Source organism: Vigna unguiculata, chromosome 9 (genome assembly GCF_037176805.1).
Source record: "Vigna unguiculata cultivar grain cowpea cultivar isolate G323 ecotype 2 chromosome 9, ASM3717680v1, whole genome shotgun sequence".
Taxonomy (NCBI): Eukaryota; Viridiplantae; Streptophyta; class Magnoliopsida; order Fabales; family Fabaceae; genus Vigna; species Vigna unguiculata.
Window position 1 is genome coordinate 27,348,489 of NC_140800.1, and position 10,283 is coordinate 27,358,771.

Sequence of the window (10,283 nt, forward strand, 5' to 3'; positions counted from 1 at the left end):
ATTATTATTATTTTTTTATTATTATTATTAGATACACATTTTACTTTTACTTATTATGTAAGAATCATGTTTTAATTATTTTCCCCTTTTTTATGTTATTGTTCATTTATCTTTACATTGAAATAATTGGTTCAAGTCAAGAAAATAGTTACTAAAATTAATAAAATAATAAAACTGAAGAATATTTTTTTATTAAAAATATTTAAATTTAAAATATAATGATTAAGAGGATAAAATTGAAAATACAAAAAAGGACATCAAAGATGTTTATCTCTTTATATATATAGTTGTATTATTATTATTATTGTTGTTGTTGTTGTTGTTATCATTATTATTATTGTTATTAATATTATTATTTTATCACTATTCGATATTATTATAGTTGTATTATTATTATTATTATTATTATTATTATTATTATTATTATTGTTGTTGTTGTTGTTGTTGTTGTTGTTGTTGTTGTTGTTGTTGTTGTTGTTATTATCACTACGCGATATTGTTATAATTGTATTATTATTATTATTATTATTATTATTATTATTAGCGAAAATACAGGCGTTGTCAGATCTATGTGTTCGCATTTTTAATTTTCATAGAGATTTTAGTTAAGATTAATAAAAAATATATAGTTAATTTTTAAAATAGTTGTCAATGGTTAAAATTAGAAAAATAAAATATGTATACAAAAGAAGTTGTTAAAATAACTGTTAAAGATAAAAGTGGTTTTTAGAATAATGGTTAAAAATAAACTATTTATAAAATAATTAACTTTTAAAAATAAGAGTAAAACTAGAATATTGATTTGTGGACACAAAAGAGGGTATATATATATATATATATATATATATATATATATATATATATATATATATATATATATATATATATATATATATATTGTTATAGATTATTATTATAGTTAGACACATATTTTACTTTTATTTACTACGGATCATATCTCAATTACTTTCACTTTTTATTTGTTTTGTTGTTTATTTTATCTCTATAAATGTGTAATTATTTGAATAAAAAAAATAGTTACTAAAATTAGTAAAATGATAAAACTCACGAATAATTTTTTATTATGAATAATTATTTAAATTTAACAATTAATAATTAAGAGGATAAAATTGTAAAAACAGAAAATGACACACACAAAAATGTATCTCTTTATATATTTAGTTGTTGTATTATTATTATTATTATTATTATCACTACGGGATATTATTATTATTATTATGGTATTATTATTATTTACTATGAGATCATATTTGAATTACTTGCCCTCTTAATTTGTTTTGTTGTTTATGTATATCTTTATATAATTATATATTTTTATAGTTAACATTAACCTTAATATTAACATTGGCATTAATATTTATAGCATAAACATTATTATTATTATTATTATTATTATTATTATTATTATTATTATTATTATTATTAGTTTTTTATTATTGGTATCATTATTATTATTGCTATTCAATGGTGTTATTATTATAAGTATTTTTTTAATTATAAAAAACATTATACTATATATTTTTTCTAAATAGATTTTTAATCTTTTACAAATTTTACAATTTATAATTTATAAAAAATTTATTATTACTATTTTTAATGGTTAAATAAATAGAATAACAATTATATTATTATTCTAAAATGATTTGAAATATAAAGAAAATCATGCGTACAAACCTCACCTTAAAAACCAGTTTTGTGGGGTTGAATTATGCTTAAAGTCCACTTCTTACAGGGTATCAGAGTCATTCTTTAAAAAAGTTTATCCTAGCGAAATTTATTGGACATTCTATTTCACCTGCTATCGAACCACCAATTTGTAGACCCACGCACGAGATGTATATACTTCGGCCTGAGGGGATGTGTTGGAAGAACCACATCGACTAGAGATAACGCAATCTCATAGTATATAAATAGGGTGCAAACCTCACCATAAAAGTCGATTTTGTAAGGTTGAGTTAGGCTTAAAGTTCACTTCTTATCACGCACGGATCATAGGCTACTATAATTATTTCATAAAATTGATTAATTGCACTATATTGTGATATCAATTTTATTTATTATATTTAAAACTAAATTTACTACTTCATTATTTTAATAATGACATTTACAACAATATAACATAATTTTCATGATAATTATTATTTTATTTTTATATTATTATTATTATTGTTATTATTATCAATTATAACTATAATTATTACTATTATTATCAACTCTAACTATAATTATAATAATAATTATTAACTATAATTATAATAACAATTATTAACTATAATTATTATTATCAACTATAAATATTATGATCATTATTACTATCAACTATAAGTATTATTATCATTATTATTAACTATAATTATCTCTATTATTATATTACTATTATTATTATTAAGAACTATAATTATTATAAAAATTATTATTATTATTATATTTTTTGTTATTATGGTTAGATACACATCTTACTTTTTAATTACTTGACTTTTTATTTGTTTTGTTAGTTATTTATCTTTATATTTGAACCATTATTTCAATTCAAAAAAGTAGTTACTAAAATTAGTTAAATAATAAAACTGAATAATATTTTTTTTGTTATAAATAACTATTTAAATTTAAAATATAATAATTAAGAGAATAAAATTGAAAAAATAAAAAATGACTAAAAAAATGTTTATCTCTTTATATATGTAGTTGTATTATTATTATTATTATTATTATTATTTTTATTTTTATCACTATGTGACATTGTTATATTATTATTATTGTTATTATAGTTAGACACATATTTTACTTTTATTTACTATAGGATCATATCTCAATTACTTGCACTTTATATTTGTTTTGTTGTTCATTTTATCTTTATATTTATGTAATTGTTTGAATTAAAAAAAATAGTTAGTAAAATTAGTAAAATGATAAAACTGACAATTTTTTTTATTATGAATAATTATTTAAATTTAAAAAATAATAATTAATAATTAAGAAGATAAAGTTGTAAAAACAAAAAGAGGACACAAAAATGTGTATATATTGATATATGTAATTGTTGTATTATTTTTTTATCACTACGGGATATTATTATATTATTATTATTTTTATTATTATTATTATAGTTATACATACATCTTAATTTTATTTACTACGAGATCATAACTGAATTACTTGTCCTTTTTATTTGTTTTGTCATTAATGTTTATCTTTATATATAATTATATATTATGATCGTTAACATTAGCCTTAGTATTAGCATTGACATTAATATTTGGGTTAAATATGTTTTTGGTCCCTCAAGTTTCAGTGAATTTTGAAATTAGTCCCTCATCAAAACTTTATACCAATTTAGTCCTTCATCTTTCAAAATGCGTGAATTTAGTCCTTTTAACCAAATTTTTTTAAGTTTATATAACGTTTCAAGCACATTTCATGATAATATTTAAGTTAACATTAAAGCAAAAATGTGTCAAACAATGTAAATAATTTAAATACTATCATGAAATGCGCTTGAAACGTCAGATAAACTAACAAAACTTGGTTAAAAGAACTAAATTCATGCATTTTGAAAGATGAATGATTAAATTGGTCAAAAGTTTTGATGAGGGACTAATTCTAAATTTCGCTGAAACTTGAGGGACTAAAAACATATTTAACCCTTAATATTTATAGCATAAACATTATTATTATTATTATTATTTTATTATTTATGTCATTAGTTTGTTATTATTGGTATTATTATTATTATTTTTATTATTATTATTACTATTCATAGTTGTGTTATTATTATAAGTGTTTTTTTAATTATAAAAAATGCTTTTGTACTAAATAATTATGCTAAATAGATTTTCGATCTTTTAAAACTTTTATAATTTATATTAATATTATTATTAGTATTTTTAATGCTTAAATAAATATGATAACAATTATATTATTATTCTAAAAGGATTTGAAAAAAAAATTGTACACGCACAGATCACATGCTACTATAATTATTTCGTAAAATCAAATAACTGCACCATACTATGATATCAATTCTATTTATTATATTTAAAACTGAAATTATTATCACATCACTTAAATTTACTACTTCGTTACTTTAATAATAACATTTACACCAATATAACCTAATTTTCAAGATATTTCATTACATAATATTTTCACTACTTTATTATTTTTATACAAAATAAAAAAAATACAACCCGTGTGTACGCATGGGTCAATCTACTAGTTACAATAAAAAGGTAATACTGATAAGATAAAACAATAATAATAAAATAATAATAATAATAAAATAAAGGAATAATAATAAATATAATAATAATAAAATTATAAATAAAATAAAATAATGATAATAATAACAATAATAATTGTGAGACCTCTTTTATTTTTACACTTTGTTCCACAGAGGGGTTGGGGCCTAGCCTTTTCAAGGGCCCATGTTCAGCCCACTTTGAATCCCTAAGACCTCCCTCACAGTCACTCACTCTTCATTCTGACACTTTTTTACAAAAAACAGTCTCCCCCCTCCCTTGTAGTGCTGCAAGAGCTCTGCTAGGGCACCAACCTTTGCACCTTGAGCTAGTGAACCGTCCTTGTTTGGAGCTGCGTGAGTTCATATCTCCCTGTAAGTTACATTAAACCACATTTTCTTTCCGCTTGTCTTTGTTCCTAAACTATGGTCTCACGTAGTCTTTGTCAAGGTCTCATTTTCATACTTGTACGTCCTTCTTGTTCAGCTTCTTAAGCTACTGTTATGCTGTAGTGAGCCTTGTTTGAGCTTTCTTACACCACAGTCCTCTTATTCCAGGTAAGGAAAGTTAGGGTTTCACGTTTTTAAGTTGTTTTTCTTGTTCCTGTTTTGTTTGGCTAAGTTTTATTAAGGTAAGGGGATCTACACCTTGTATTCATATGATTTCTAGTTTATGTGATTAGTGTTTTGTGGAATATGAGACAAGATTGGGGAAAACGTTAATTTTTGGTGTATTTCCAAGTTAGGGGTTCAAATATTCATGAAACTGTGATATTTGACGTTATTTTTTGTATTTTGGAAGCGTCGGGTGGTCGTTGGGCGAGTGCCTTGGTCGTTGGGCGACTATGTCTTTCTTCTGATATTTGTAATTTTAGTAAAATTGACTTTCCCAACTCATTAACCGTTGGATTGAACTCAAATTTGGACATTTGGTTCATAACATGCTATTTTATGGTTTGACCGATTGGATCGTCGATTAAATGTCTGTAGATTGAGAAATGTGTCACGCATTATTGTAGTGATTTTGGTTTTGTGATAATAAATTTTCTTCGGAATTTTGATGTAAGAATTATGGTTGTGTGTTGTGCTTGATTATATGGAATTGCAGGTACTTAAATGTTGGCACTCACTTATTTGGAATGAATACTATTTTGTGATATATGTATGTCATGGTATTCATTTATAAAGTATGAGATTAAATGATATCTTGTTATGTTGAGTATGAAATGGAAAAGATGACTTGTTTGGTTGGTGGTGGATTGGCATGAGACTTGAATGATTGAGATGGCATGTGGAAATTGTTGGTAAAAGAGTTTCAAGGGAAACTCTTGGTGATGATGGTTAGTGTATACCTTGATATAAAAGATGTCTAAATAAAGGAAGGTATCTTGAACTCTAATAATCGTTCACGCTCACATAGAGCAAAATGATTTATGTGATGAGAGTGGTAGGAGGTCCTAGTCTTGGGACATATTGGGCCCAATACATTAGAGGATTAACCCTGTGTGTGGTTGGGTGATAACCCCTTGTGTCTAGACTCTGCAGAGTTTAGAAACCAGCATAGGCACATACTTCCTTTAGAATTCTATATCAAGAGTATAATCCGTATAATTGAGTCATAAGGTCCTGCATTTGTTTGCTATCACACGAATTGGGTGCTTAATGTTTTGTATGTTTATAACCTGATTTAACATTTACTTGCTTAATAACATGTTGAAAATTATTTTTACTCTAGCTTACCCTTTCTCTTTGTGTTTGTTCTCTTCTTTAGCTTTTCCATTTTGCAATTATCACTAAATCCTTGGTGTGAGCAGATATGGAGACTCTTGGTGGTCGTGATGTTGGCAGGGAGGTTGCGGTGTAGTTAGGCTTCCTGGATCCTTTATTGCTCATTGTTGAGCCTTTCTTGTACTGTTATTTTGTAGTTTCTTGCTATGTGAGCAAATTTCCAGTTTAATCTAATTTGTGTTTAGATTCTATTCATGGCATTGTGCTATGTCTTTGGGTTTCCATTCCAGTATAATTTGGGATAAATGAAAAAGGTTAATTCTAAATATACTTTATGTCGGTACCCTATTTTATACTATAGACATGCGACGTTCTATTTATTTGAATTATTCAACTAAATTGGGACGTTACAATAATAAAATGATAGTAAAATAAAGTAAAATAAAAATAATAATAATAGTAGTTATAAAATTAACTAAAATAAAAACAATAAGAATAAGAATAATAATAATAATAATAATAATAAATAATAATAATAATAATAATAATCATATGTGTTATAGAAGAAAAACTCTAAACATCACGTCAAGCCAAAAAGAAGAATCATAATAATCATAGCAGTGATGGGGTCATAGAGAGAACTCAATACAATGGAAATCACAAGCACATACATACTCTCTCTAAAACCATATACGACAAACATCAAGAACTTAAACGATACAGGAATTTGGTTCATGAGAAAGCTTTCTTGCATCAATATATAACGCAATTGCATATAATATCATTAAAACAGGAAATGGCAGCTCCCCTAACCTTGATTTCCCGAATCAAAGCTCTTATAGAGTTCTTTTTGCTCCAAAGAGTCACACATTTGCCTCCATACTAAGACGAGCATTAACTCTCTTTGAATTCAGGTGTGTGCTTGGAAAATTTTTCCTCTGTCACCCACAATTGAATCCCCACCAAAACCTTATTGTTTCCTCTCTACTTTGATCTTAACCTAAGTATTTCACTAACATTACTAAAAAAAAAGGAAAATTAAATGGAAGAGGTAAATGACCATCAATTGTCATTTACTTGATAGTTTCCAGCCCTTCTAGTTTCCTTCTATGATAGCTAGGGTTTTATGAACATCTCTCCTCACCGCCAAAATAATATGAGCGCAAAAGAACTATTTTTATGTTCAACAAGGTTCAAACCCACACCCTCACAAATACAAATCCAAAGCACAACCAACCAACCAATTCATGTTTTATGATGTTTTATGCACACATGTGTTTATACATTAAGTCACGAGATCTTATCCCCACGCAAAACAAATTAATAATCAATTAACACCACAATGTCATACACAAGACTTGAACCCAAGTCCTTTCATATAATCAAGGACTCTTAACAACTTAAGCTAACATTATTCCTTGTCTTTTCTCTCCACATTAATGAACTTAGAGATTCCCGCCCTCGCATTTATTAAATAAATATTTATTTATTTATTTATTCCGGGTCTTGTGGGCAATATATAGTATAATTATGTTTTGATTTATAACTCGAGAAGAAAAGCATGGACCAAAAGTAAGCAAGTTTATCAAGCCATAGTGCCCACGTACAAAAAGTATCAACCCATTTAAAGAATCAAAGATAGTTTTGAAAGAAAAGCATGGACTAATATGAGGGAAGATTGAAAGTTTATCAAGCGATACTGCTCACACATGCCGTAAAGTTTTAGCATTCAAACTCATCAAAAGAATCAAATCAATTTCATGTAGAAAGTAACTATCCAAATATATACCAAAATACCTTAAAGGAAACTTAAACTCTCAACTAATCCCAACTCCCTAAAGGGCCTGGCACTGTATCAGGCAAGGTGGATTTTCCAAATGGGAAAAGTAAGCAGTTCAGGAACAGAAGCACCAATAGATGAACAGATGAAGAGAAATGAGAGACTAGCCAATTGATTTGACATAAGTTATAGATGTATAGCAACGTCTTTAGCCAAAAGGGATTGGGTCACTACTAACTAGTCAAGTACATATATGCAAAAACTCATGTATATACAACCTTCCTAGAAATAAATACATGGAAGGACATCTACCAAATGTCTTAATAGTAGTTGGATAGAGAAAAGTTAGATATAGATGTATAACAACACCTCATATCAAATGAGCCAAAAAATACTCTAGAACAAGGTAAGAATGGTCACACCTTACACCTTCAGTATTAGACAATTCTTGGACCATTCATGGATGTTTCAGTTCAGGACAATTCACATGTAAAAAATGTTTAATCATCAACGTAAGTGGAAGTGTTAAAGACTCCACATCATCCAATGATATAGTAAAATAAAAAACATATAAGTATGGGTTAAACAAGAAACTAGTTTCAAAGGAATGAACCACACCTAAACCCAAATTCTAAAAGTTCATTTATGTTAGATTAGTTCAACCTTGCGCAACCTACTCATGCAGTATTGAGATATGTTACTCTTTGATTATGAAATAAGATATACAGGCATAATAGTTATCTTTAGTCACAATAGTCCTCGAAGGTAAGAAATATTTGTATTTGTAATTTTAAGAATACCTTCTTTCAATACATAATTTTGAGCATAACCTTTGACATATAACAACTAGCTTAAAATTTTAGTTCAATGTGTTCAGCTAATTTTTGTCTCTATTATTCTCTAAAACATACAAGTTCCACCTTTGTGTTGTCGATGCTGATTAATTTATACTCTATTCTTGAAGGGAGAAATAAAAATAAATTGACTATCATATAACCCACCACAAGAATGCAATACCATACATTTCATTTATTGACTATCATATACACCTCCAAGAATTTAGCAGATGTGAATATCTGACAGGGGAAAACTAAGTGATTGTTTGGGTAGCACTTGAAATCCTGGTCGTGGGACGAAAACTGTGTTTTTATAGTACATTAATTGTTTGGGTGCCTTCCAAAATTTCAAAATGAAATTTGAGGCAAGAATTGATATTGAGAACCGTGATCGAGTATTAAACGTGCCAGAGCGGACAATACCTCAGATACATAAGGATTGACCCTAAACATTGTCACTCGACAGACTTAATATCGGAACACAAATATTTTTTATTTTCAAATTAATTATACATCAAGTTAAATTGTTTTTACTCAAATGCATAATAACCTATGTGCACGAATACGGTACATGTATCAGATACGACACGTATCCGATACGTTGATACATTTATTTTGAAAATAATAGGACACGATACGTGATAGATACATGATATATGAATATTGAAAAATGTGTACAATAATTCTTAAAAACATAATAAATATATTATTGTTATTGTATTAATCCAAATTAAAACTATATGTACTAAAGTATCAACATAAAAAATATAAATTATTATCATCATAAAAGTACCATATAAGAAAACTCTTAAATAATGACCAATTTTAGTAACCAAAAATATTATAGAGACCAATTTCCTAATTAGAGACCAATTAACTAATTATTTTGGTAGCCGAAACTTCGGTAACTAATGTTAGTGACTAATTTAGAAACCAATTATTTTGGTAGTCAAAATTTTGGTAGCTAATGTTAGGGATCAATTTATAATAAAAAATATTTTAATTATCAATTTAGAGACTAATTATAATTTTTTAGAACTATTTTAGTTGCCAATAATTTTTAGTTTTTTAAACTGATACTTAAATTGGTTACTATATAGTGACTAATTATTTTTGTTACTAAAATTGATCATTATTCAAATATTTTCTTGTACCGTACTACGATTTTGTAAATTAGGTACTTAACTGATAGGTATTGATAAAATATCCTAAAGTATCATAGATGAATACGTGACCGATACACATACATGACTCAAATTGAAATATCGGTACATCATAGATAATAACTATGAATACTTTACGATTTTGATTAATTACGTGTTGTGCGTTCCGGTATCATATATTTTTTTCATAATCTACTCATTTGCTAAACATATAATAACAATATACTTGATATGTCATCAAAATAATAAAAAAGGTCATTTAATATTAAAATTTTATTATAATGATTTTATTTTATTTATTTTTTTAACACATCTTGTGCTTTTAATTGATCGATAAAATATAACAAAAATTGAAAATATATTAGGAAAGTATATATAAACCATTGAAAATGATGATTCTTTTATGTTATAATGTTGAATGATAACTTTTATAATTAAGTGAATAATTTTTGTGTCAATTTTTTTAAAATTATATTTTTTTGACAGTATTGTTGAAACAGATTATCAAGTGTAATGTT